This window comes from Macaca fascicularis, chromosome 10, assembly GCF_037993035.2.
Source record: "Macaca fascicularis isolate 582-1 chromosome 10, T2T-MFA8v1.1".
Taxonomy (NCBI): Eukaryota; Metazoa; Chordata; class Mammalia; order Primates; family Cercopithecidae; genus Macaca; species Macaca fascicularis.
This window is the reverse complement of record NC_088384.1, coordinates 51,927,630-51,954,904: the sequence shown is the minus strand read 5'-3', so window position 1 is coordinate 51,954,904 and position 27,275 is coordinate 51,927,630. Positions and strand designations below refer to the sequence as shown.

Sequence of the window (27,275 nt, the reverse complement as noted above, 5' to 3'; positions counted from 1 at the left end):
TTTCCCTGGATGCTGAACATGGAGCCTTACAGTTTCTAGAATGGTTTGGCAGAATATCTCTTTGGAAATTGGTGAAGATGGGTGAAGTATAGATCCAGGAAGGTGGAGGGTCCCCACAAAAAAAAAAAAAAGTGCCTTCATAGAAGACTGTGCACTTCATGTCATCATATACAATGGGCAGCACACACAGGCCCCTGCTATTCCTTTATGATGGACAGGTTGGGAGGGTCTCTGCAGGTGGTGCTTGCTCACTGGCCACCAGCCTCTCCCCTGCTCTCTCTGCCTCCCTTATCATCCACACTCACCTTCATGGTACAGGACACGTTGACTTTGTTCTTTGACCTCATTTCATTCTGAATTTTTAAAGCTTAATGTAGCTGGCTTTATCCCTTCAATTTGAAAAGTTATTTTAGAAATTGAAATAATTATTGCCACATTTTTCTTAGATGTTTAAGATCATGGTTACCTACTTTATTTGTAGACATTGCATAGAGATAAATGCTGGGGACGAGGGTGTTTGTTTTTAACCTTAATGTGTTTGTCTGATCTCTGAGTTCTAGGGGTTGTGGAAAAGGAAAGTGGTATAAAGTAAATGACACAGTGACAGAAGAATTCGACCTAAATAATGAGATTCCGGAGTGCGAATGCTTTGGTGAAGAATATAGACCAAAATTGTATGATCAAGGTAAGGATATACAAATGGATAGCTTACATTAGTTTTGGTTTTTAATTTAATTTTCTACAAAAATAATTAATTAGAGAACATATTTTTTAGCACCTGTACTTTTAACACCATATTCATTAGTGTGGCAAAGCAGTCTTTACCTCCAATCTCCCCACTCCTAGGACAAAAAAAATATATATCAGGGAAAGTATATCAAAAACCCAATCACAGTTAGCTATTTGAAAGCCATTTTGCCGAGATCTTAGCATTTCTTAGCAAATAATTTTGAGATATTCTAGGGGCATTTAGAAATTTCTTCCTGTATTAGATTCACTATATTAGAGTTCTGTATTGTGCCACTGTAGTCATGCATTCAGTGCTAATTTTTAAGGGTCAAATAAAGTATGATTGCCAGAATTCACCCTAATATCAACCTCCAAAGGAGGGATTGATTTTATCACCAGAACTGAGGTCCCCTAACTTCCACTCTAAGCAGTAACCTTTAAAAAAAACCCTCCTCATTTTACTTACACTTTGCATTTAACACATTTAGTGAGTAGTTACTTGCTGGATTCTCGGGCCCTTTGTTTTCGATTGTCAAGACAAGAAAACCTTTTTCATTTAGACTTCTTAATGCTGTGCTGTAAAGCGAACACATACACTTGTGTATGTCAATGATATAATCCCACATGCTCTTCCACCAGGGAGGTCTGATGAGAACGCCGGGGGTCACCAAAGAAGACTCAAGTTAGCTGTGTAGAGCAGGAAGCCGAGGACTTCTCACTGTAAGTTGCTTTTCAATTGTGAATACAGAATATCGGAGACAGGTCTCAATGAATTTGGAAAGTCTAGTTTGCCAGGGTTATGGACGTGACACAGCCTATGGAGGTCCTGAGGACATGTGCCCAAGATGGTTGGGGTACAGCTTGCTTTAATACATTGTTGGAAGTTGTGAGACATCAATCAATATGTGTAAGATGTACATTGGTTTTGTCCAGAAAGGTGGGACAACAACTCGAAGCATGGGCGGAGGCTTCCGGGTCATAAGTAGACAAGACAAATGGTTGCATTCTTTTGAGTCTCTGATTAGCCTTTTTCTGATTACACAATTTACATGTGAGAGGAGGGTAAAAGAATCTTCACTTATGCCTTAGTCTAGCTTAGTGAAACGATACAGCAGAAGAAGCAATGAGATGTGCGTTTGTGTCAGGTGAGCAGAGAGATGGCATTGTGCTCTGTTCATCCTTTGCCCACAAGAAAATTACCTCAGGGCAAATGGTGAGGGAGTTACGGAGCTTCCTTATCTTTGTAGCGTCTTATTTAGTAATACATTGGGAGCAAGTTTGCTGGATGCAGTTCCCAGCTGTCTTCCTTTTGGATTAGTGAAGATTTATTTTATTGCATACCAAAAACTTGCCGTGTGATTTAGTAGGTGTTAGTGTGGTATTTGAGAATGTAGTATTTGGGATTTGAAGATAATTAGCTAAACTAGAGAGAAATTCCTAAACTAATTCTAAAAGGAAAATAAATAAATCCCTTTTTCTTTATTATTGCTTCCTGGTCATTATTTCCTTGGCGATAACTTACTTTGTATTTAGAAACATGCACATACATTAGGGCCTTCTAGATTTGAGATTTTAAAAAAGTTTACGCTAGAGGTTCTTTTAAACATGTTGGCGTCATTTAGTGAATTCCACTTCGTGTCCAAAACACAGCACTGTGCCGACACTCTCAGAATGTTGTCGCTTTTTAAAGCCCCTGCTGTCAGTGAATTTGCCTTTTAATATATTGTATCAGGAAAGTATCTGATTTACTTTTCATGTAAAACTGTGTTTAAGTGTGGTTTATTACGTTTGAAAACTTTGTTGAATAATTATTATGAGAGTTTGCGTGTGTGGCTCTAAAATGAGTTTGTTTCACTGCTCTTGAATGGTCGTAATGGCTGGAAAAAAAACCTCACACTAACATGCAGGAAGAATTTATTTTCATGCTTCCTAAGTTATGGTACTCAGTTTTAAATCCCATATGCCAGTTAAGTTAAAATGTGTCCTGCAAATTTTTAATTTTTTATAATGTCACTCAGTTCTCCAAAGTAATTGAAATATACTAACTTTTTAATTATTTAATTAAAACATTATAATTCTGTATACTGGATGGGTACAGTTTGATGTTTTGACACACATGACACATTGTATAATGATCAAACAATTTAAGTCTCATATCCTGTTCATGTGAGTTTGGCAAGTTTTAAAACTACTAAAACAATAGCCACTTTCTGCTAGACAAAGTTTTCTCATCCTATCTAGTCAGCTCCATCTTCAGCAGTTTTTGTGTCAGTCATCTCCTTGGTCCCATGGGCCTGATAATGCTTGGGTGTCTGTTCTAACCCAGCTGATTTTAAAAGGCAAGAAGAAAGGACTATTTGGAGAAAATGCCTGTTGGAATATAGTAGGTAAGAATCCTGTGAAAAATTCTAAAGGGGAGAATTCAGGTAGATGTCAGAGTGTATCTGGTAGATCCAGAGGTACTCCCACTGGTCTTTTTCTGGATTAGTTGTAGGCTGCAGAGATAGGTGTAGAGCTAGTGCCATGGAGTGCTAAGGACACAGATGTGAATACACACCAAGATTGGCCAGCACCATCACTGAGCTGCTGTGTGATATGAGATGACACCAATAAACAGAGGCATGGGGACTAGGCAGTAAGGAAATACATTGGTGAAACTAACTTATCTGGTGAGGAGAACAATTGAACACTCATAATCATTGGGTAAAGACTAACAGGGTGATGATAGACATTATTTATTGTATACCTCCTCTGAGCCACATGCTTTAAGCAAATCTTCAATTCTGAAAAGACTCGTGGAGTGGTGGGTTGTTATTTCCGTTTTTCGGATGGAAAAACTGCAGTTCAGAAAAAAAGTGAACAGTCCGTGTCATAGAGCATGCATTTAAATTCAGAACTATATACCCAGTCTAGACTTTATACACTAATGAAACTAAAGCTCAAAAGCAAGAAGCAAATAATTAAAATATATATATATATATACACATATCTGGCTGGGTTCAGTGGCTCACACCTGTAATCCCACCACTTTGGGAAGCTGAAGTTGAGGTGGAAGGATTGCTGGAGGCCAGGAGTTGGGGATGGAGTTGGGAAAAATATAGCCAGTTTTGGTGATGTGTGCCTAGAGTGCCAGCTACTTCAGAGGCTTAAGTGGGCAGAAGTTCAAGGCTGCAATGCGCTGCACACCACTGCAATCCAGCCTGAGTGACAGAGTGACACCTCATCTCAAAAATAATTTATATAAATAAATAGAGCTGCAGGTGGAAAGGTGGAGGGGAGTATGTGGTGAATCCAGGCAGAAACCAGAGCCAGACCCAAAGGTGCCATGTGTGCTGATTGATTTAAGCTCAGGAGCTGTGGCAGGGCCGTGGAGGGGATGGGCAGGAGGGAAAGAGAGTAGTTGAAAAGCCCATCAGACTAATCCAGGGAAGAGAGAGCAGGGCCCTGCTGAGGCTTTGGAAGTGAGGATGGCGGTGAGAGGCAGGTTTAGATGCTGCTTGGAGGGTGAAATGATGTGGGTCGAGGTGCAGATGCTTCCACGTGCATAGTGGAGTCTTACACTGAGGGAGGAACAGGTGAGACAAATGTGAAGGAATCAACAGGACTTGTGCCTCCCTACATGTGTGGAGTGAGGGAGAGACTGGGGGTGACTCCTGGGCTTCTAATGTGGGAGAGAGGATGACTGTGTTGCCTTGTGCTGAGACACAAGACTGTCTAGAGTAGCAGAGGTTTTGGAAGAAGGTACAGGGTAACCTGGCTTTCCACCTAGTGAGTGTGAGGTGCCTGTGGGTTGTCCAGGGAAGGGAGATGGGAGGTGGTTTTGTACGTGGTTCTGAAGCTTCATTTAAGGCCCAGTAGCCTAGGGGGAGCTGATGTGGCAGGCCCGGATGTGACTGCCCATGGAGCGTGGACAGTGATGAGAAAGGAGGGCAGGGCTGCCTCATCAGGGGAACACCATGGGCCCAGAGGCTTCCACAACCCTGAGCTTTCGAAAGGTCTATGAGGTCAGAAGCCTGAGTAGAAACCTTTAGCTTGTTAGAAAGAAACCAAAATAGCAACAAAACCAACACATAGCAATCCTGCAAAATACAGTTATGTTTCAAAAACAAAATTAGAAAATGATATTCAACCTCTCATTTCTACAGTGAAAATGTTCCATGAGGCGTGGATGTGTTTTAATATATTTAATACATCTGATGTGATGTAGGCGAGCCGCTTCCAAAGACATCGCTCCTAAAGTCTATAGAAGGAGGTAGGGTGTGAGAGGGTAACTTCTCCTTTAATGAGCCCCACATGCCACTCTGGTATTTCCTCCATCCTGCAAGCATCCCCTCCCCCTTGCAGAGGGCATCCATGTGATGCTGCATGCAGTGTTTGTGGGTTGGCAGCACTTTGAAGTGCGGTTTCCACAAGATCTGGTCCTGATGGACATCATCTGGGATTGTTCTCTCCAGTTCCCACAAGATCTGGTTCCGATGGACGTCATCTGGGATTGTTCTCTGTGTTTCCCACAAGATCTGGTCCCAATGGACGTCATCTGGGATTGTTCTCTCCAATTCCCACAAGATCTGGTCCTGATAAGCCTTATCTGGGTTTGCCTTCTCCCTCAGGAGTCTCACCGTGGCCTCCATGCTGCTTGGTCTGGTTAGGGAGTTCCCACAGTATCTGGTTCTGCTGAACCTCATCTGGGGTCACCTTTTCCCTCGGGTGTCCCACTGCAGCCTCCATGCTGCTCTGTCTGATCAGGAGCACTCTGGGTGCCCTTGTGCTGCCTGCCTGCTCCTGGGTCTTCTGCCGACTCTCGGCAGTGGCATCACACGCTGTCTCCTGGCAGGTGTCCCATGAGGGGGAGTAGATCTCGGTGTTGTCACCCATTCCCCTGCCTCCACCCACCCTGCCCACTCCCCTCCCACCTCTCAGGATCTTATTTCACACCCCACCTCCTTCCATCGCTCAACTCACCTGCCTGTGCTTCTCAGCACCTGCCTGGTCACTGGAACCGCCTCTGGACACCACCCACAAAGGACTCACAGCCAGGTGGCAGGCCAGGAGGTAGTGGACATACGATTGAATCTCATCTTGGCCAGTCATTCCCTGAAAGAGATTTCGTAAGGGGTCAGAAACCTCTCCCTACTTAAAAGCAGATGTCCAGAATCCAAACTGTGTGTATCTCAGACGGAGTAGCTCTCCATTCTAATTAACATGGTGACTTGAGAGTTTTATAAATGTTCGTTATAAACTACACATAAAACTCACCATCTTAGGCATTCTTAAGTGAGTAGTGCTAAGAACATTTTCTTTCACACACATTAAACAACTCTCCATTTCCCGTCCCTCCAGCCCCTGGCAGCCACCATTTTACCTTTTGTTACTATGAATGACTCTTCTAGATGCTTAATGTAATACTGTTTACTTTAAAAGAACCAAAGTATGCCTAGCATTGAGAAATTAGCCACCCCCTGGATTTAGCAAGTGCCTAAACACTGACTTTAAAGCCTGTGCTCTTCCCTACCATGTGTTCCTTCATTCATTCGGGACACAGTGTGCTTCAGGATGCGCTGGGTGTCTGGGAGACAGTGTTCGATGTGTTTTACTATTGACTGGTTTTCCATTTATTAGTTTCTTGGAGTTTATTATTTTGAGAATTATGTGTGCTACAAATATCTTTTCTCTCTTTGTGGCTTGCCTTTTTAGTCTCTTAATGCTGTTTTTTTGAGACCAAAAATTTAAATGCGGTCGAATGTATTAGTCTTTCACTTTATGGTTATTGTTTCGTAAATGCCATTCATGACATCTTTTCTTGATTTGATGTCCTGAAGATATATATATTTCCGTGTTACCTTCTAGATCACTGCCATCTAATAAAAATTATGAAGTGAGACACATATTATCTAGACTAAATATTATCTAGTATCCGCATTGAGAGAGAAAAGGGAATCCAATAAAGCTAAGTTTAATAGTGTTTTATTTAACTCAGTATATACAAATTATTATAATTTCAAACTTTCAATATAAAAATTATTGAGATATTTAACATTGGTTTTTCCTACTGTTTAACATTCCAATGCAAGTGTTCCGCTTATTGGCACATCTCAAGTATTCAGTAGCCATGCATGGGCAGAGCAGTTATAGAATATTTATTGCTTTTACTGTTTCACATTAGACCTGTCTTCTACCTAACTGATTTTTGAGTGTAGTGTGAAGTGGGAATCTCGCTTGATTTTTTTTTTTTTTTCCAAATGAGTAACCAACTGACCCAGCACCACTTAGTTGAAAAGGCAATCCTGTCCCCACTGTTCTGTCTGCTGCAGGAGTCTTATTTTTATTTATTTATTTATTTTTTTGAGACAGAGCCTCGCTCTGTCACCCAGGCTGGAGTGCAGTGGCAAGATCTTGGCTCACAGCAAGCTCCGCCTCCTGGGTTCCCGCCATTCTCCTGCCTCAGCCTTCTGAGTAGCTGGGACTACAGGCACCTGCCACCACGCCTGGCTGAAAATTTTTTTGTATTTTTAGTAGAGACAGGGTTTCACCGTGTTAGCCAGGATGGTTTCGATCTCCTGACCTCGTGATCTGCCCGCCTCGGCCTCCCAAAGTGCTGGGATTACAGGCGTGAGCCACCGCGCCTGGCCTGCTGCAGGAGTCTTAAAGAAAGTGTCCACATGTCTGTGAGTGTCGTTCTGGTCTCAATTCTGTGCCACTTGTCTACTTGTCTATGCTTTCGCCACTCCTATGCTATCTTAATTACTATAATTTTCATGCTAAGTTCTGATATCTGGTAGGGAAAATGTCTTTTTATGAGAGTGTTGGCTAACCTTGGCTTTTTGCATTTCCATATAAATTTCAATTGTCAAGTTCTCAAAAATATAGTGGGATTTTGATTGAGATTCTTGATGTTGTCTGATGGAGAATCTAGATAACCAGTGGAAAAGAGGCCTTTTGTAAGCATCATCAGTGCATGTCCTGCAGGCATCTGAGTGGGATCTGGACGGGCTCTTGCTTTGCAGACTCTGCTCCCCTCCCCATTGTGAGGTAGAAGCAGCTGATGAAAGAGGCTCAGCCCTTTGTGCTGTGATAAGGGCACAGTGGAGGGCCCCACCCCCTACTGCAGGAGACATTTCTCAAGGACAGAACATCTCTACCATGGTTCTAGAATCCTAGGGTGAATACAAATAAATTCTGGGATAAGCCAGGCAGCAAATACATAAACAAAACCAACACTGATTTTCCACTGATAGTGGGGGCCTTGTGCCCTGTGAGCTCTCAGGGGTCACTGTTATTGCACTCAGTTTAACCCAGGGCAGGACTTACCTTCCTTGAGAACAGGTTAGGTGTTTCCCACTCCTCACTCCCCTCTGCCTTCTCTGTCACTGGCCCCGTGGTTTGCTTTGTGGCTGTAGGCTGAGTTCCATGGAGAAGCCAGAAACAAATACAGAGGCTCATGCAGGCTGGCTGATCAGGCAGGGGAGGAAAGGAGCAGACTGTTTAGAGACAGAAAATTGTTAGAGGTATCTCTGGTCTCTGAAGAGTATTAACAGGATGGGAATAAAGGCAAAGTACAGATGACAGTAGGGTGACCATGACCTGGTCATGGAGAAGGGCTCTTGTGACTTACTGAGGCTGAATGCTGGTTTGCCACCGTCTTGCATTTCCTTTGTCCACCAGGCCAGGCTGCTGAGAACCCACAGTCCTGGCCATCCTGAACTGTACCAGAACTGCCCCAGGAGCAGGGAAACCATCTCCAAGATGAGATTTGTGAACTGTCAGGTCTGGTGGAGATGGCGGGGCTGGGGCTGGGGACTAGAAAGAAGTAGGGCTAAGGAGGAGGAGTAGAGTCATAGGTAGAGGCATCCCAGGAAACAGCTCTGGGACGACAGTGTTTGCAAGCAGGGCTAGGAGGAGGAGTAGGGGGACAGATAGGGGAGTCACAGAAAAGAGTTCTGGGACCAGAGTGTTGGCAAGGAGGGCTAGGAGGAGGAATAGGGGAACAGATTGGGTAATCACAAGGAAGAGTTCTGGGACCCCAAAGTTGACCAGTAGGGCTAGGAGGAGGGCTAGGGTGATGGATAGGGGAGTTTCCAGAAAGAGATCTGGGACCAGAGCAATGACAAATGGATGGTTTGTAACGAATAGCAGAAGAGCAGGGCAGGTAGAGTATTAGGGTAGGGTAGTGGGGAGGGCAGGTATGAGCCACAGTGGGATAACAGTTAGGGCAGAAAACTGAAAAATCCACATGCTTCTGGAGAGGAGGAAGGGGCTTGGCAGATTGAAGAAGGGGGAGGGATTTGTGAGCACAAGAGTAGGATGGCTTAAGAGAGTGGGATGTATTAGGAGGGCAGGATGGATCAAGAGGGTGTTGAATCATAAAACCAGGTACCAGGCGGGGTGGAAATTGAGAAATTGGAGGGAGCTTTCCTGTCAATTCTTCCAATGAGAATTCTAGTTAATCCCTTCTCCCAGTGAGTCCAAATGAGTACGTGGGATGTGCCCAGACCTACCCCAGCATTTATAACATGCCCACCCCTTGCATCATACCATGTCTGAATGCCCATTATGATGCCTGTGTGCCCCTCTCTTTTGGTCTAGGGAGAGGGCCCCACCAACTAGAGAACGGATCCCAGTTTCTAGATGTAAGAGCGATCATGGAAAATAGCAGAGAAGAAATGGGGGCTGTAATATTAGTCCCTTTTCTGGGGATACCATGTAGTTATGCCCCTCAGTAGGCAAAGTTTGATCAAAGGTCCAAGATGGAGCTAGGGACTGGGGGCCTAGGAGAGTGGTTCTGAAGCAGGACTTGGGAAAATGGGAAGAAGTCAGTGCCCTTTCACTTACTACAATTTTCAAAGCACTTTCACATCATTTATACTTCTGCATGAATATTTGTGATTAGAGGAGCGATGTGTATTCATTAGATCAATGAGGACACTGAAGACCAGAGAGGAAGCTGCCATAAACAGGCAGTGGGTGACAAAGCAAGTGGGACTAGAACTTGGGCCAAAAGGAGGGGCAGGTGGGAGGGAGCCAAAAATAGCCCAGAATGCTGACCAGTGGCCTCTCTCCTCCTGGCTCTCTGGACAGGATCCTCCCTGCAGGGGGTGCTTCAGAGCACAACTGTACTTTTCATAGTAACCTCTTGATCCTTGTGCCCCTGTGGTTTTATGCCTTACTCTTAATGGGAACCATAAACATAGTTCTAAGGAGGCTGGGAGGTCTGGACTGGGTGGAATTCACCCCATCATGGCAAAGCAGCTGTGGCCAGACTACTTCTCTAGATTCCTCCTCACTGGACAGGGCATCTCTGAAGGAAAGGCCCCAGTCAGGGGCTTACAGATAAAACTCTCATCTCCCTGGGACAGAGCACCTGGGGGAAGGAGCAGCTGTGGGCGCAGCTTCAGTGGATTTAAACTTTCCTGCCTGCCGACTCTGAAGAGAGCAGCTGATCCTGACAAGTGGGATTCTCCCAGCACAGCGCACCAGCTCTGCTGTGGGACAGACTGCCGCCTCAAGTGGATCGCTGACCCCTGAGCCTCCTGACCAGGAGAGACCTCCCAACAGGGGTTGAGAGACACCTCATACAGGAGAGCTCTGGCTGGCATCAGGTTAGTGTCCCTCTGAGATGCAGTATCCAGAGGAAGGAGGAGGCAGCGATGTTAGCTGTTCTGCAGCCTCCGGTGTTAATACCCAGGTGGACAAGGTCTGGAGTGGACCTTTGGCAAACTGCAGCAGACCTGCAGAACAGGAGGGGCCTGACTGTTAGCATAAAAGCTAAGAAACAGAAAGCAACACAATCAACATCAACAAAAAAGACCCCACACAGAAACGTCTTCCAAAGGCCATCAGCATCAAAGATCATAGGTAGATAAATCCACGAAGATGAGGATAAAACAGTGCAAAAATGCTGAAAATTCCAAAACCAGAATTCCTCTTCTCCTCAAATGATAGCAACTCCTATCCAGCAAAGGCACAAAACTGGACAGAGAATGAGACTGACTAATTGATAGAAGTAGGCTTCAGAAGGTGGGAATAGCAAACTCCTCTGTGCTAAAGGAGCATAGACTAACCAAATGCAAGGAATCTTAGAACCTTGATAAAAGGCTACAGGAACTGCAATCTAGAAGAATCAGTTTATAGAGGAACATAAATGACCTGATGGGGCTGAAGAAACCCAGCACAGGAACTTTGTGAATCATGCACAAGTACCAATAACTGAATTGATCAAGCAGAAGAAAGGATATCAGTGATTGAATATCACTTTGCTGAAATAAGGCATGAAGACAAGATTAGAGAAAAAAGGAATGAAAAGGAATGAACAAAGCCTTCAAGAAATATGGGACTATGTGAAAAGGCCAAACCTATGATTGATTGGTGTACCTGAAAGTGATGGGGAGAATGGAACCAAGTTGGAAAACACACTTCAGGATTTTATACTGGAGAACTTCTCCAACCTAGCCAGACAGGCTAACATTTAAATTCAGGAAATAGAACCACTACTAAGATAATCCTTGAGAAGAGCAACCCCAAGTCATGTAATTGTCAGATTCTCCAAAGTTGAAATGAAGGAAAAAATGTTAAGGGCAGCCAGAGAGAAAGGTCAGATTACCTACAAAGGGAAGTTCGTCAGACTAACAGCAGATCTCTCTGCAGAAGCCCTACAAGCCAGAAGAGAGTGGGGGCCAATGTTCAACATTCTTAAAGAAAAGAATTTTCATCCCAGAATTTCATATCCAGCCAAACTAAGCTTCATAAGGAAAGGAGAAATAAAATCCTTTTTAAATAAGGAAATGCTGAGGAATTTTGTCACCACCAGACCTGCCTTACAAGAACTTCTGAAGGAAGTACTAAATATAGAAAGGAAAAACTGGTACCAGCCACTGCAAAAACACACCAAAATATAAAGACCAAGGAAACTATGAAGAAACTACATCAACTAATGTTCAAAATAATCAGTTAGCATTGTGATGACAGGATCAGGTTCACACATAACAATGTTAACCTTAAATGTAAATGTGTTAAATTCCCCAGTTAAAAGACACAGACTGGTAAATCGGGTAAAGAACCAAGTCCCATCAGTGTGTTGCATTCATTCAGGAGAACATCTCACATGCAAAGATACACATAGGCTCAAAAGAACGGGATTGGGGAATATCTGCCACACAAATGAAAAGCGGGAAAAAAAAAAAAAAGCAGAGTTGCAATCCTAGTCTTTGCTAAAACAGGTTTTAAACTAACAAAGATCAAAAAGACAAAGAGGATCATTACATAATTATAAAGAGATGAAGGAAACAAGAAGAGGTAACTATCCTAAATATATGTGCACCCACCCAATACAGGAGCACTGTGCTTCATAAAAGAAGTTCTTAGAGACCTACAAAGAGACTTAGACTCCTACACAATAATACTGTGAGGCTTTAACACCCCACTGTCAATATTAGGCAGATCAAGGAGACAAAATATTAACAAGGATATTCAGGACTTGAACTCAGCTCTTAACCAAGCAGACCTAATAGACATCTAGAACTCTCCACCCCAAATCAACAGAACGCATTCTTCTCAGTGCCGCATAGACTTATTCTAAAATTTACCACATAATTGGAAGTAAAACACTCTTCAGCAAATGAACGGAAATCATACACAGTCTCTCAGACCACAGGGCAATCAAATTAGAACTCAGGGTTAAGAAACTCACTCAAAACCACAGCCTGTTCCTGAATGTCTACTGGGTAAATAACGAAATTAAGACAGAAATAAAGAAGTTCTTTGAAAACAGTGAGAAAAATGTACCAGAATCTCTGGGACGCAACTAAAGCAGTGTTAAGAGGGAAATCAGAAAGCTGGAAAGATCTGATATCGACACCCTAACATCACAATTATAAGAACTGGAGAAGCAAGAGCAAACAAATTCCAAAGCTAGCAGAAGACAAGAAATAACTAATATCAGAGCAGAACTGAAGGAGATAGAGACCCGAAAAACCCTTCAAAAAAATCTATGAATCCAGGAACTAGTTTGTTGAAAAGATTAACAAAATAGACTGCTAGCTAGATTAATAAGAAAAGAGAGATGAATCAAATAAACATGAGAAAAATGATAAAGGGAATATCACCACTGATCCCATAGAAATGCAAACTACTGTCAGAGAATACTTATAAACACCTCTATGCAAATAAACTAGAAAATCTAGAAGATACGGATAAATTCCTGGATGCATACACCCTCCGAAGACTTAACCAAGTAGAAGTCGAATCGCTGAATAGACCAATAATACATTCTGCAATTGAAGCTGTAATTAATAACCTAGAAATGAAAAGAAGCCCAGGACCAGTCAGATTTACAGCCAGATTCTACAAGAGGTACAAAGAGGAGCTGGTACCATTCCTCGTGAAACTATTCCAAACAATAGAAAAAGAAGGGCTTCTCCCTAATTCATTTTATGAGGCCAGCCTCATCCTGATACCAAAACCTGTCAAAGACACAACATAAAAAAGAAAATCTCAGGCTGATATCCCTGATGAACACTGATGCAAAAATTCTCAATGAAATACTGGAAAACAAATCAGTACATCAAAAAGTGTATCCACCATGATGAAGTTGGCTTCATACCTGGGATGCAAGGCTGGTTCAATATATGCAAATCAATAAACATAATCCATCACATAAACATAACCAATGACAAAAACCACATGATTGTCTCAATAGGTGCAGAAAAAGCATTTGATAAAATTCAGCATTCCCTCATGTTAAAAACTCTCAGTAAACTAGGTATTGATGAAACATATCTCAAAATAACAAGAGCTATTTAAAACAAGCCCATAGCCAGTATCGTACAGAATGGGCAAATGCTGGAAGCATTCCCTTTGAAAACTGGCACAAGACAAAGATGCCCTCTCTCATCACCCCTATTCACCATAGAATTGGAAGCTCTGGCCAGGGCAATCAGGCAAGAGAAAGAAATAAAGGGTATTCAGATAGGAGGAGAGGAAGTAAAATTGTCTCTCTTTGCAGATGATATGATTATATATTTAGAAAACCCCATCATCTCAGCCCAAAAACTCCTTAAACTGATAAGCAACTTCAACAAAGTCTCACAAAATCAATGTGCAAAAATCACAAGCATTCCTATGCCCCAATAATAGACAAGCAGAGAGCCAAATTATGAGTGAACTCCCATTCACAATTGGTTCAAAGAGAACAGAATACCTAGGAATAAAATTGAAAAGTGATGTGAAGCACCTCTTCAAGGAGAACTACAAACAACTGCTCAAGTAAATAAAAGAGGATATAAACAAATGGAAAAACCTTCCATGCTCATGGATAGGAGGAATCAATGTCATGAAAATGGCCATACTGCCCAAAGTAATTTATAAATTAAATGCTATTCCCATCAAGCTACCATTGACTTTCTTCACAGAATTAGAAAAAAACTACTTTAAATTTCATATGGAACCAAAAAAGAACTTGTATAGCCAAGACAGTCCTAAGCAAAAAGAACAAAGCTGAAGGCATTGCACTACCTGACTTCAAACTATACTACAAGGCTACAATAACCAAAGCAGCATGGTACTGGTGCCAAAACAGATACATAGACCAATGGAGCAAAACAGAAAACTCAGAAATAACACCACACATCTACAACCATCTGATCTTCAACAAACTTGACAAAAACAAGCAATATGGAAAGAATTCCCTATTTAATAAATGGTGATGGGAAAGCTGGTTAGCCATATGCAGAAAACAGAAAGTGGACCCCTTCCTTACACAGTATACAGAAATTAACTCAAGATGGATTAAAGACTTATAAATATAAGACCCCACCAAAAAAAAGAAAAAAAACAAAAACCCTATAGGAAAACCTAGGCAATACCATTCAGGGCATAGGCATGGGCAGAGACTTCATGACTAAAACACCAAAAGCAATTGTAACAAAAGCCAAAATTGGCAAGTGGGATCTAATTAAACTAATGAGCCTCTGTACAGCAAAAGAAACTATTATCAGAGTGAACAGGCAGCCTACAGAATGGAGGAAAATTCTTTGCAATTTCCCTATCTGACAAAGCCCTAGTATCCAGAATCTACAAGGAACTTAAACAAATTTACAAGAAAAATCTAAAGCCCCATCAAAAAGTGAGTGAAGGATATCAGCAGACACTTCTCAAAAGAAGACATTTATGTGGTCAACAAACATGAAAAAGAGCTCATCATCACTGGTCATTAGAGAAATGCAAATCAAAACCACAATGAGATACCATCTCATGCCAGTTAGAATAGCGATGATTAAAAAGTCAGGAAACATAATCCCAGCACTTTGGGAGGCCGAGGCGGGCGGATCACAAGGTCAGGAGATCGAGACCACGGTGAAACCCCGTCTCTACTAAAAATACAAAAAATTAGCTGGACGCGGTTGTGGGCGCCTGTGGTCCCAGCTACTCGGGAGGCTGAGGCAGGAGAATGGCGTGAACCCGGGAGGCGGAGCTTGCAGTGAGCCGAGATCGCACCACTGCACTCCAGCCTGGGCTGGGCGACAGAGCGAGACTCCGTCTCAAAAAAAATAAATAAATAAATAAAAAATAAATAAAAAAAAAATAAAAAGTCAGGAAACAACAGATGCTGATGAGGCTGCTGAGATACAGAAATGCTTTTACACTGTTGGTGTGAGTGTAAATTAGTTCTACCATTGTGGAAGATAGTGGGGCGATTCCTCAAGGATCTAGAACCACAAATACCATTTGACTCAGCAATCCCGTTACTGAGTATGTACCCAAAGGATTATAAATCATTTTTCTAAAAAGACACACGCACACATATGTTTATTGCAGCACTGTTTACAATAGCAAAGACTTGGAACCAACCAAATGTCCATCAATGATAGACTGGATAAATAACATATGGCATATACACACCATGGAATACTGTGTAGCCATAGAAAATAATGAATTCACATCCTTGAGAAACTAACACAGGAATAGAAAGCCAAACACTGCACGTCCCCACTCGTAAGTGGGAGTTGAACAATGAGAACACATGGACAGAGGGAGGGGATCATCACACATCGGGGCCTGTCCGTGGTGGGTGGGGGACAAGGGGAGGGAGAGCAAATACCTAGTGTGGGGGACAAATACCTAGTGTGTGCGGGGCTTAAAACCTAGATGAAAGATCGGTAGGTTCAGCAAATCACCATGGCACATGGGTACTTATGTTAAAAAGCTGCATATTCTGCACATGTATCCCAGAAATTGAAGTTAAAAAAAAAAGTATTCTGTATTTTTAAGTTTTCTTTTAATTGAAATGTAATAATTGTGCATATTTATAGGATACAATGTGTGATGTTTTTTACATGTGTGCCATTGCACAATAGTCAAATCAGCTATTTAGCAGATCTCTCACCTCAGCATTTCCTTGTAGCGAAAACATAGTCTTGTATTTGAGTTATTGTGAAATTTTTCTCATATATTTGGAGCATTATTCCCCTTTGTTATGTGCATAGTTTGCATTTTGTCACCAAAGTTCATCACCTACATTCTAGTCCCTTTCATTCCTCAAGAATTATCCCACTTCCGAAATCAATGATTCAGACATGCTCTTCTCTGACCATTACCTCATGTCATTAGAGTATAATCACTTAACTGCTGTCTCTTCACTGGGGCCTCCAACTCACTGAACATTTTTGGTTTTATTGAGACAGGGTCTCACTTTGGCACCCAGGCTGGAGTCAAGAATTGAGGTTTGGTAACCTCCCCCTAGGTTTTGGAGGATGTATGCAAATGCCTGGTTGTCTAGGCAGAGGTTTGCTGCTGGGGCAGGGCCCTCATTGAGAACCTCTGCTAGGGCAATGTGGAAGGGGCATACGGGGCTGAGGCACCCACAGATAGTCCCCACTGGGGCACTGCTTAGTGGAGCTGTGAGAAGAAGGCCACCATCCTTCAGAGCCCAGAATAGTAGATCTCCCAACAGCATGCCCTGCGTGCCTGGAAAAGCTTCAGACACTCAACATCAACCCATAAAAGCAGCTGGGAGGGAGGCTATACCCTGCAAAGCCACAGGGGCAGAGCTTCCCAAGACCATGGCAACTCTTGCATCAGTGTGACCTGGATGTGAGACATGGAGTCAAAGGGTATTATTTTGAATCTTTAATATTTGAGTGCCCCACTGGATTTTGGACTTGCATTGGGCCTGTAGCCCCTTGTTTTGATCAATTTCTCCCATTTGGAATGGGGATAATTTCCCAATGCCTATACCCCCATTGTATCTAGGAAGTAACTAACTTGCTTTGGATTTTACAGGCTCATAGGTGGGAGGGATATGCCTTGTCTCAGATAAGACTTTGGACTGTGGACTTTTGAGTTAATGATAAAATGAGTTAAGACTTTGGGGGACTGTTGGGAAGGCATGATTAGTTTTGACATGTGAGGACATGAGATTTGGGAAAGGCCAGGGGTGAAATGACATGGTTTGGCTGTGTCCCCACCCAAATGTCATCTTGAATTGTAGCTTCCATAATTCCCATGTGTTGTGGGAGTGACCCAGTGGGAGACAATTGAATCATGGGGTGGTTTTTCTCATACTATTCTCCTGGTAGTGAATAAGTCTCATGAGATCCGATGGTTTTATAAGCTGTTTCCCCTATTGCTTCACTCCCATGCTCTCTTGCCTGCTGCCATGTAAGAAGTGCCTTTCACCTTCCACCATAATTGTGAGGCCTTCCAAGTCGTGTGAAACTGTGAGACCGTTAAACCTCTTTTTCTTTATAAGTTACCCAGCCTCAATTATGTCTTTATTCGTAGCATGAGAACAGACTAATACAAGTTGTTAAACCATTTCACTGATGAGAATTGAGAGATTCAGGCCAGGCGTGGTGGCTCAAGCCTGTAATCCCAGCACTTTGGGAGGCCGAGACGGGCGGATCACGAGGTCGGGAGATCAAGACCATCCTGGCTAACACGATGAAACCCTGTCTCTACTAAAAAATACAAAAAACTAGCTGGGCGAGGTGGCAGGCGCCTGTAGTCCCAGCTACTTGGGAGGCTGAGGCAGGAGAATGGCGTAAACCCAGGAGGCGGAGCTTGCAGTGAGCTGAGATCCGGCCACTGCACTCCAGCCTGGGCTACTGAGCAAGACTCCATCTCAAAAAAAAAAAAAAAGAGAGAGAGAGAATTGAGAGATTCATATCGGGATAATTTGCCCATCACCACAGTGGATAAGTGGCACAACATTGGTGTTCCTTCTCTTGGTTAGCCTGTAGATTTCATTTAGATTGGAGGGGAGTAGAATTCATAAATTTCCTGGTACAAATTTTATGATCACTCTGAAGTAGAATTGGCACTTTATTGTGGAGTTGCCAGGTTATTTCACACTGCAGCTCCTGTTGCATGACCTGATAATGAAGTTATTATGTATAAGAGTGTATCTCTAGATGTATCGAAAAGACATCTGCTGAGTCAGCCCAGAGGAGCCAAGCCATGGCCTGGTCTCTGACGGAGTTTGACATTTTCTTTTCTCATCTCATCTGCTCTTGTCTCTTTCCTTTTTTTTTTTCCTCCTCTCCATCTCCCTCTCCCTGTCCTTGTCTCTGTCCCTCGAGTCTGGTTCTGTCACCTAGGCTGCAGTGCAGTGATGCAGTCACAGGTCACTGCAACCTCTGCCTCCCAGGCTCAAGCCATCCTCCCACCTCAACCTCCTGAGTAGCTGGGACTACAGATGCCCACCACCACATCAAGCTACTTTTTTTTTTTTTTTTTTTTTTTTTTTTTAGTAGAAATGAGAGTTTCACTATGTTGCCCAGGCTACATTTGAACTTCTGAACTCAAGCGATTTGCTGTCCTCAGCCTCCAAAAGATTGAGAATTATAGGCATGAGCCACTGCGCCCAGTCAGTTTGAGCTTTTCATACACACATTCTCAGGGATGTCATCCTTGACTGCAGCCTGTGGATGCTGATGGGGAGTAGCACAGTCTGAATCATGGTGTCCTTCAAAAAGTCGGTGTCCTTCAAGGATCTGGCTGTGGACATCACCAGGGAGGAGTGGGCCCTGCTGGACACAGCCCTGAGGAAGAACAGAGACATGATGCTGGAGATCTTGAATCCTGTGGCATCTGTGGCTGAATCTGTCAACATTCATTTACTTCATCAAATACTACCTAGAATAGCTTCCCCACATTCCACTCCATCTCTGCCCTGGTGCCTATGCGGTAGTCCCCACCTCATCTGCTTTAAATACATTCCCAGACCCTCAGTGGATGCCTGAAATGAGAGAGTATCTCTATGCTGTTTATTCCTGTACATTCATACCTATGATAAGGTTTAAATTAGGCACACGCAAAAGATTAACAGTAAAAATTAATAATACAATCAAATCATATAAATATCTACTACAATCAAAGTTATGTAAATGTGGTCTCTTAAAATATCTTACCGCATGATACTTAATTTTCAGACCACAGTTGACTGCAGGTAACTGAAGCCACAAAAGCATAACCTCAACTGAGGGAGGACTACTTAGCACCCCTATAGCACTCAGAACTAACTGGACAGAATTTGCTTATTTATTCACTTATGTGTAGTTTGTCATCTCATGAGAATGCCCACTTCCTGACCAAGAATTTATAGGTTTTTTTGCTACTCCATATCTAACACCCAGAACCATGCTGGACGCTCAATGGATATTTGTTAAAAGAAGGAAAAACTGTGTTAAGTATTTACTAACAACCGTTCTGCTCAGTGAACCATGGTGGAGTTTGACACCCCAGTAGTAAACATGGCAGAGACTATTCCTCTAAAATAGACCTCTCAGCGTTCTGATTGAGCTTATGCCTATTAGACGTCTTTTGAAAATAAGATCTAATCCGCTGTGGAAACAATACCATCCTGGTTGTAAAAAAGAGAAGGTATAGCAGCCTGTCAGAGACAGTGTCTCATTCTGTCACCCAAGCTGGAGGGCAGTGGCACAGTCAGCTCACTGCAGCCTCAAATTTCTGGGCTCAAGTGAGCCTCCTGCCTCGGCTTCCTGAGTAACTGGGACTGCAGACATACACCACGATACCTAACTGAGTTTTTATTCTTTTAGAGACAAGGTCTCTGTGTTGCCCAGACAGGCCTCGAACTCCCAGCCTCAAGTCACAATCTCCCAAGGTGCTGCAATTACAGGTAGAGGCCTCCATGCCTGGCCATGCAGTCTATCTTTAGCCCTGGGCACGAGCATCAGCAAACAGCTCCCCAGTGTCTGAGCTCCAGGCCAGGTGCCCTTCCTGCTCTGGGCGGCACCTCCCATGTCTCTGGTATTCAGGGCACTCTTCCTGGCATTGCCATTTCATGTGTGCTGTGTTCCTCCCCTCCCCGCCCTTGATGATCAGTCACAGATCTCAGCACAGAACTAAACGTTCAAGCCCATGTTTTCTGCAAACAGGATATCAGGTCTCCAAATCAGATGTGAGTGCTCAGAGCCAGGAGAGGAGAAGCGGAGGGGAGGAGGTTGCCCCAAATCCTGAGTGCAGGTGAGCTCCAGGTCCTGTGAGCTGGTGTGAAGAGCCACCCAGGAGGGACAGGGCTGGGGCCATGTCAACCTCAGATGTCCTTGAGGGAGTGGCTTTTCCAACGTCGTATTGAGGTCAGTGTAAAAATGCCTGTCCAGTGGTGTCATAATTCTTCAGACATTTCCCTCTGTCTTCATCTAGCCTTCAGCACGTTCCTTGGCCTCAGAGGGAGGCATCTTCCTTCCATGCGTCTTTGACGGGAGTTAAACTTGATACAGTACCCTTTGTTTTTGGCCCTCCCCTTGTTGATTTCCCCTGTCTCAATCTCCCAACATCCATCTTTTAATTTTCCCTCTCATTTTGGTCTTAACAATATTCTCTAATTGTTGATGTCCTATAATGTTCTTCTGATCGCTGGTATATTCCTTTATTTCGTGTCTTCACTCTTTGTTGAAGATCAATATTTGAAACATACTTGCTTGCTTTTGTAAAATGTTCCTTCCCCTAATGCCACTATAGCTGTTTCTTTTCTCAAAGAAACATCTTTTCACATCTTCTCAGGTATGGAAAGTGAACTTGAAAGGTATGAAACGATAGTCACACAGGATATCTTTAGGAAATTCCCATTCATCCATGCGTCAGTTTTAAGTCTCAGGGAATGACCCTGCCTATCCACATAAGGGACCTGGGACTGGGATGAGTTAGAAACTCGGCGCAACCACCTGCCTGAAAATAGAGATGAACGTAGGCCCTGCCCCAGCAGCAAATGTTGCATAATTTGAATTTTGGAATGAAATTGGCCTAAAGTCAAACTGTAATCTGAGTTTCTATGAAATGGAGACTGCTTGATCATACCTCACATATCTAGCATTTGGAACATAAACAAGATCTAAAACTTAACCGGAAAGCAATGCAGGTGACGGGCTGAAGTTTAGAAACTGGATGCGAATGTAAGAAAGTAACACTCCATTTGAAGATAAACTGACTCAGGGAGACTTAAGCTGGAGAGGATCCCTGAAGGGCCAACTCAGAAGTAACATGCAAAGGAATGAATAAAGGAATGTATGTGAGCAAGCCTCCCACAGCCTCTTCCTTCCATGCCAAGAGCAGAGATTTCTTACCAGAGTGGAGCTTTTTTAACGTAATGAGCCTGGGGAAGATTTCACATACAACCCAAACTTCTGTCCGCCTGGCCTGGCCTTCATTTTTCTGCCTTCTCGCCTCACGTGCTGCCTTCTTCTCTTCTGACTCTGCCTTCCTCTTTTCTCGGCTTCCGGCCTTTTGCCTTCCAGCCTTTCTGGCCTTCTGACCTACTTTGTTCCTTTCTGGCTGCTGCCATCTGGCCTGGCCTTCTGCCTTCTGGCCTTGCCTTCTTGCCTCCACACCTTCTGCATTTGGCCCTCTGGCTTTATTTACTTCTGCCTTCTGACCATCTGACTTGGCCTTCTGCCTTCTGATGATCTGATCTGGCTTTCTGCCTTCTGGCCTGGCCTTCTGCATTCTGGCCTCCGGTCATTCAGGCCTTCTGCCTCTGGCCTCTGGCCTTCTGCTTTCTAGCCATGTGGCCTACCGCCATCTGGCCTGGCCTTCTGTGTTCTTGCCTTCTGGCTTTCTGGAGCTCTGGCATGATGTCTTCCTTTTGGTGTTCTGTCTTCTGGCCTGGACTTGTGCCTTCCCGCATTCTGGCTCTCTGGCCTGGCCTTTTGTTTTCTGGCAGTCTTCTCTCTGGCCTGGCCTCTGGTTTTCTGCCTTCTGGCTTTCTGCCCATCTGGCCTGGTCTTTGGCCTTCCGTCCTCCTGTCCTTCCTTCTAACCTCCTTGGCCATCCTCCTTTCTGTGTTCTCCTTTTGGTGTTCTGCCCTCTGGCCTGGGCTCCTGCGTTTTCGCCTGGAGTTCTATTTTCTCACCTACTGACCTTCAGGCCTTTGTCCCTGGTCTTCTGCCCTCTGGTCTTCTGGCCTGGCCTTCTTCCTTCTGGTCTTCTGCTTTCTGGCCTGGCCTTCTGTTTTCTGTCCTTCTGCCTTCTGTCCTTTTCCCTTCTGGCCCTCTGCCTTCTGGCCTTCTGGCTTTTGTCCTTCTGGCCTTCTGCTTTCTTGTCATTTGCCCTTCTGCCCCTGGCCTGGCCTTCTGCATTCTGGCCTCCTGGCCTTCTGGCTTATGGCCTTCTGTCCTCTGGTCTTTTTTTTGTGTGCCTTGTAGCCTTCTGCCTTCTGGCCTTCTGCCTTCCGCTCATCTGGCCTGGCCTTCTGGCTTTTTGGCGCTCCGGCCTGACCATCTACTATCTTTCTGTTGTTGTTCTGGCTTCTTGGCTTATCTTCTGTATTCTTGCCTGGCCTTCTGTATTTTGTTCCTGCCTAATGACCTTCTGGCCTTCTTCCCTGGCTTTTTGGCCTCCTGCCATCTGACCTTGGGGCCTGGCCTTCTGCTCTCTGGCCTTCTGCTTTTTGGCCTTGTGTCCTGGTCTTTGCCTTCTGAGATCTGGCCTTCTGTCTTCTGGGTAGCTGACTGGGCCTTTGGCCTTCTCTCTTCTTGTTTCCTTCCTGGCCTTCTGCTGGCTGTTCTTCTGGCCTTCTGCCCTCTGGCCTGTGTTTCTGGTCTTGCCTTCTTTCTGACTTCTGGCCTTTTCTGGCCTGGCTTTTTCTTTCCTGGCTCTCTTTTCTCTAGCTTGGCCTTCTGTGTTGTGTCCTTCTAGCCTTCTGACTTTCAGCCTGCTCACCTCTGTCCATCTGGCTTGGGCTTCTGCCTTCTTGCCTGGCCTTTGCTTGCTGGCCTTCTGGCCTTCTGCCTTCAGGAATTCTGGCCTTTTGGACTGGCCTTATGTTTTTCTGGCCCTCTTCTCTCTGGCCTGGCCTCTGGCCCTCTGCCTTCTGGTCTTCTGCCCATCTGGCCTAGCCTTTTGCCTTCTTGACTTGTCTTTTGTTTTCTGGCCTCTGACCTGCTGTCTTCTGACCTTCTGACCTTCTGTCTTGGCCTTCTGGATTTCTTCCCTGGTCTTTTTGCTTCTGGCCTTCTTCCCTGGCTTTCTGCCTGCTGGCCTTCTGGCCACGTGACCTGACCTTCTACCCTCTGGCCTTCTGGTCTGGCCTTTTGCCATCTTGCATTCTGTCTTGGTCTTCTGCCCTCTGGAAGTCTGACCAGGCCTTTGGCCATCTCACCTTCTTGCTTCCTTCCTGGCCTTCTGCTTGCTGGTCTTCTGGCCTTCTTGCTTCTTGGTGCTCCGGCGTGGCCGTCTGTCTTCCTTTCAGTGTTCTGTCTTCTGGCTTGGCCTTCTGACTTTTGGCATTCTTGCCTTATGGCCTGGTCTTTTGTTTTCTGGCCTCCATCTCTCTGGCCTGGCCTCTGGCCTTCTGCTCATTTGGCTTGGCTTTCAGCCTTCTGTTTTTCTTTCTTCTGGCCTTCCTCCTTCTAACCTTCTGGCCTTCTGGCTTTCTGGCACTCTGGCTTGGCCTTCTTCCTGTTGGTATTCTCTCTTGTGGTCTGACCTTCTGCCTTCTTGCCTCATTTTCTGTTTTCTGGCTTTCTTCCGTTGTCTACTTTTTTCTGGCCTTCTTCCCTGGCCTTCTGCATTCTTTCCTGGTGTTCTGTTTTCTGGCCTTCTGGCCTGCTGCCCACTGACCTTCTGACATTCTTCCCTGACCTTCTGCCTCCTGGCCTTCTGGCCTGATATTTTGCCTTCTGGCTATGTGGCCAGGCCTCCAGCCTGCTCACCTTCTTGTTTCCTTTCTGCCCTTCTGCTTGCTGGTCTTCTAACTTTCTACCTTCGGGCCTTCTGACATGGCTTTTCCTTTTCTTCCCTCTGACCTGGCCTTGTGGCTTTCTGTCTTCTGGCCATCTGGCCTGGCATTCTGTCTTCTAGCATGGCTTTCTGCCGTCTGCCGTTCTGGCCTCTGTCTTCTCTCCTGGTCTTCCGCTTTCTTACCCCTTATAGGTTCTGGCCTTTTAGCCTGGTCTTCTGCCTTCTTACCTTCTGGCTTTCTGCCTCCTGGCCTTTGGCCTTTTGCCTATTTAGCCTTTTTGTTTGTTTTCTTTCTTTTTTTTTTTTTTTCTCCTGGCTTTCTCCCTTTTGGATTTCTGGCTCTCGGACTTTTGGTCTTCTGGACTGGCCGCCTTCTTATCGCCGTTCTGGCCTCCTAGCTTTCAGCCTGCTGACCTCTGGCCACTCGGCCTCGGCTTTTGCCTTCTTGCCTGGCCTTCTGCTTGTTGGCCTTCCAGCCCTCTGCCTTCTGGCATTCCTGCCTTCTTGCCTGGTCTTTTGTTTTCTGGCCCTCTTCTCTCTGGCCTGGCCTCTGGCCTTCTGGCTTCTGTTGTTCTGCTCATGTGGCCTGGCCTTTTGCCTTCTGGCCTTCTGGCTTTGGCTTTCTTTTGGCTTTGGCCTTCTTCTGCTTTCTGGCCATCTGGCCTGTCCTTCTGCCTCCTGGCCGCCTGCCTTCTTCCTTTTGGCCTTTGGCTTAATGGTGCTCTCGCCTGGCCTTCCTCCTCCTGTTCTGCCTTCTTGCCTTGCCTTTTGTTTTCTGGTCATCTGGCATGTTGTTTTCTGGCCTCCTGTTTTCTGACCCAGTGCTCTGTTTCCTGGTCTTCTGGCCTGCAACCTTTCGTTCCTCTGTCCTTCTTCTGGCCTTCAGGCTTTCTGGCGCTCCAGCTTGGCTTTCTTCCTTTCAGTGTGTTGTTTTCTGGCCTGGCTTTCGCCCTTCTTGCCTGGCTTTCTGTTTTCTGGCCTTGTGGCCTGCTTCCTATTTACCTTCTGGCCTTCCTCCCCGGTCTTCTGCCTCTGGCCATCTTGCCATCTGCCTTCCGGCTGTCTGGCCGGGCCTTTGGCCTTCTCACTTTCTTCCTTCCTTCCTCTGCTGGCTTGGCCTCCGCTTGCTGGTCTTCTGGCCTCCTGTCTCCTGGCCTGTTTCTCTGGCCTGGCCTTCTGCCTTCTGGCCTTTTGACTTTTGTCTTCTGGAATTCTATCTTCTTGCCTTTGCCTTTCTGGCTCACTGGCCTGGCCTTCTTTCTTCTGGTCTTCTGCCATCTGGCCTGGCCTTCTGCTTTCTGGGCATCTGACCTGCTGCCTTCTGGCCTTGTGTCCTGGCCTTCTGCCTTATTCCCTGGTCCTGTGCCTTCGTACTGTTTGCCTGTTGGCTTTCTGACCTGGCCTCCTGCATTCGGGCCTTCTGCCCATTTGGCCTGGCCTTCTGACTTTGACCTCCTGACCTTCTGTCTTCTTGGCTCTGGCTTTCTGGCTCTCTGGCCTGTCCTTTCTTCTGGCCTTCTGTCTTCTGGCCTCCTGACTTTTTGGAACTCCGGGCCTTCTTTTGTTTGGTGTTCTGTCCTCTGGCCTGACTTTATGCTTTCTTGCCTTGCCTTCTGTTTTCTGGCCTTCTGGCCTGCTGTCTTCTGGCCTTGTGCCCTCTTGCTTTCTGGCTTGGCCTTCTGCTTTCTGGCATTCTGTCCTGCTCTTCTGCCTTCTGGCCATCTGGCCTTCTGCTTGCTGATCTTCTGGCCGTCTGGCTTCTGGTTTGGCCTTCAGGCATTCTGATCTTCTGGACTGACCTATTGTTTTCTGGCCCTATTCCTTCTGGCCTGGCCTCCTGGCTTTCTGCCTTCTGGCCTTCTTGGCAAGCCTTCTGGCCTGGCCTTTTGCCTCCTAACATTCTGGCCTTCTGACCTGGCCTTCCTGCTCTTTCTTTTGGTACAGTACCTGTTCAGGTCTTTTGCCTGTTTTTTTCCCGATTGGGTACTCTACCTTTTTCTTATTGGTAAGTGTTCTTTATATATTCTGGATATTAGTTCTTGGTTGAAGATATTATTGCTAATATGTTCTCCATTCTGTGGGTCGCTCTCTCATTCTCCTAATGGTGATATTTGTTGGACAGATATTCTCATTTGTAATATTATACATTTTATTTCTTTTTTCTTGCAACAGAATAGAATTTTCTTAAGGATATTTAAATGAAGAAAACAGCATCTTCCAGTGGATGAAGGGGTTTGAGCAGAGGGAGGGAGGTGGGAATGTCAGGACCTTGGAGGACACAGGTGTCACCTGACCCTCAGGGATGTGTAAGAATCTGGAGCCGGGGGGGAGGCTGCAGGAGTTTTGGTTGGGACAATCATGGAGGCTTTCCAAAGCCATGCTGTGGAGTTGGTCTTCCTTCCTGAAGTCCACAGAGAGCTGAAGTTTTGAGTAAGGGCTGTCAAGACCAGAGCTGGGGTTAGGATTATTCATTCAACAGCAAATGCCTGATGTGGTGAAGTGGAGTCAGAGAGAGCCCCGCCTAGAAAGACTTGGGGCAGCCTCATAGAGAGGGCTTAGCACTCTTTCTCCCCAAAGGCATATAGGCTGGGGATGGGGTGTGGAGACACATTCATGGATGCTGTGTCTTTAAGGATAATGCCACAGCCCTCTCTGGCTCTGACTCAGTCTAGAGCTGTCTTTCTGCTCTATGGAAAAGCTCAGAGAACAAGCAGATGAGTCAGAGGTTCACAGGGCAATCCTTCATCCATCAGTGCTCTGGTAGCATTGGAGGAGATGGGGCAAGTCTGCCAAACTCCTCTCGCTGAAATCTAAACATCTCAGAACCCAGATAGGGACATGGAAATCATACGTTTTATTTTGAAAAATATCATCACTCTTCTAAAAATATTTAAGGTGACTAACAAAATAATAGCAGTAACATCTGTACTGTATCCTTAGGCCAGACCCCATACTGGTCATTATGGTAGGAGACGCACTTGGAGCTATGCACAGAGAGGATGCCAAAAGCAGAGGCATGTGATGGAGAATAAGGCAGGAGCTCAAAGAGCCTGTGGTGGGGAGTTGTATGTGTCCACCTGGCCAGGCTGTAGCACCCGGTTACTCAATCCAACACTCATCTAGGTGTTGCTCTCAAGGGATTTTGTAGATGGGCTAACATCTACTATCAGTTGACTTAAGATAAGGAGATTACCTTCAGTAAACTGAATAGGCCCCATTTGATCAGTTAAAAGGCCTAAAGAGTGGAATTGAGGTTTCTCTGAGGAAGAAGAAATTCTTCCCCAAGACTGCAGCATCATCAGCTCCCGCCTGAGCACTTGCAGCCTGCTGACCCGCCCTGAAGATGTCAGAAT

General features: G+C 45.0%; 1 long non-coding RNA gene across 1 annotated transcript; it reads left to right on the top strand.

The window, feature by feature from the left end:
- LOC102116198 (uncharacterized) lies at positions 1-27,275 on the top strand. The gene is made up of 3 exons (XR_006689770.3): positions 1-685; positions 1,369-1,449; positions 27,149-27,275. It is a non-coding gene; the product is annotated as an uncharacterized lncRNA (long non-coding RNA).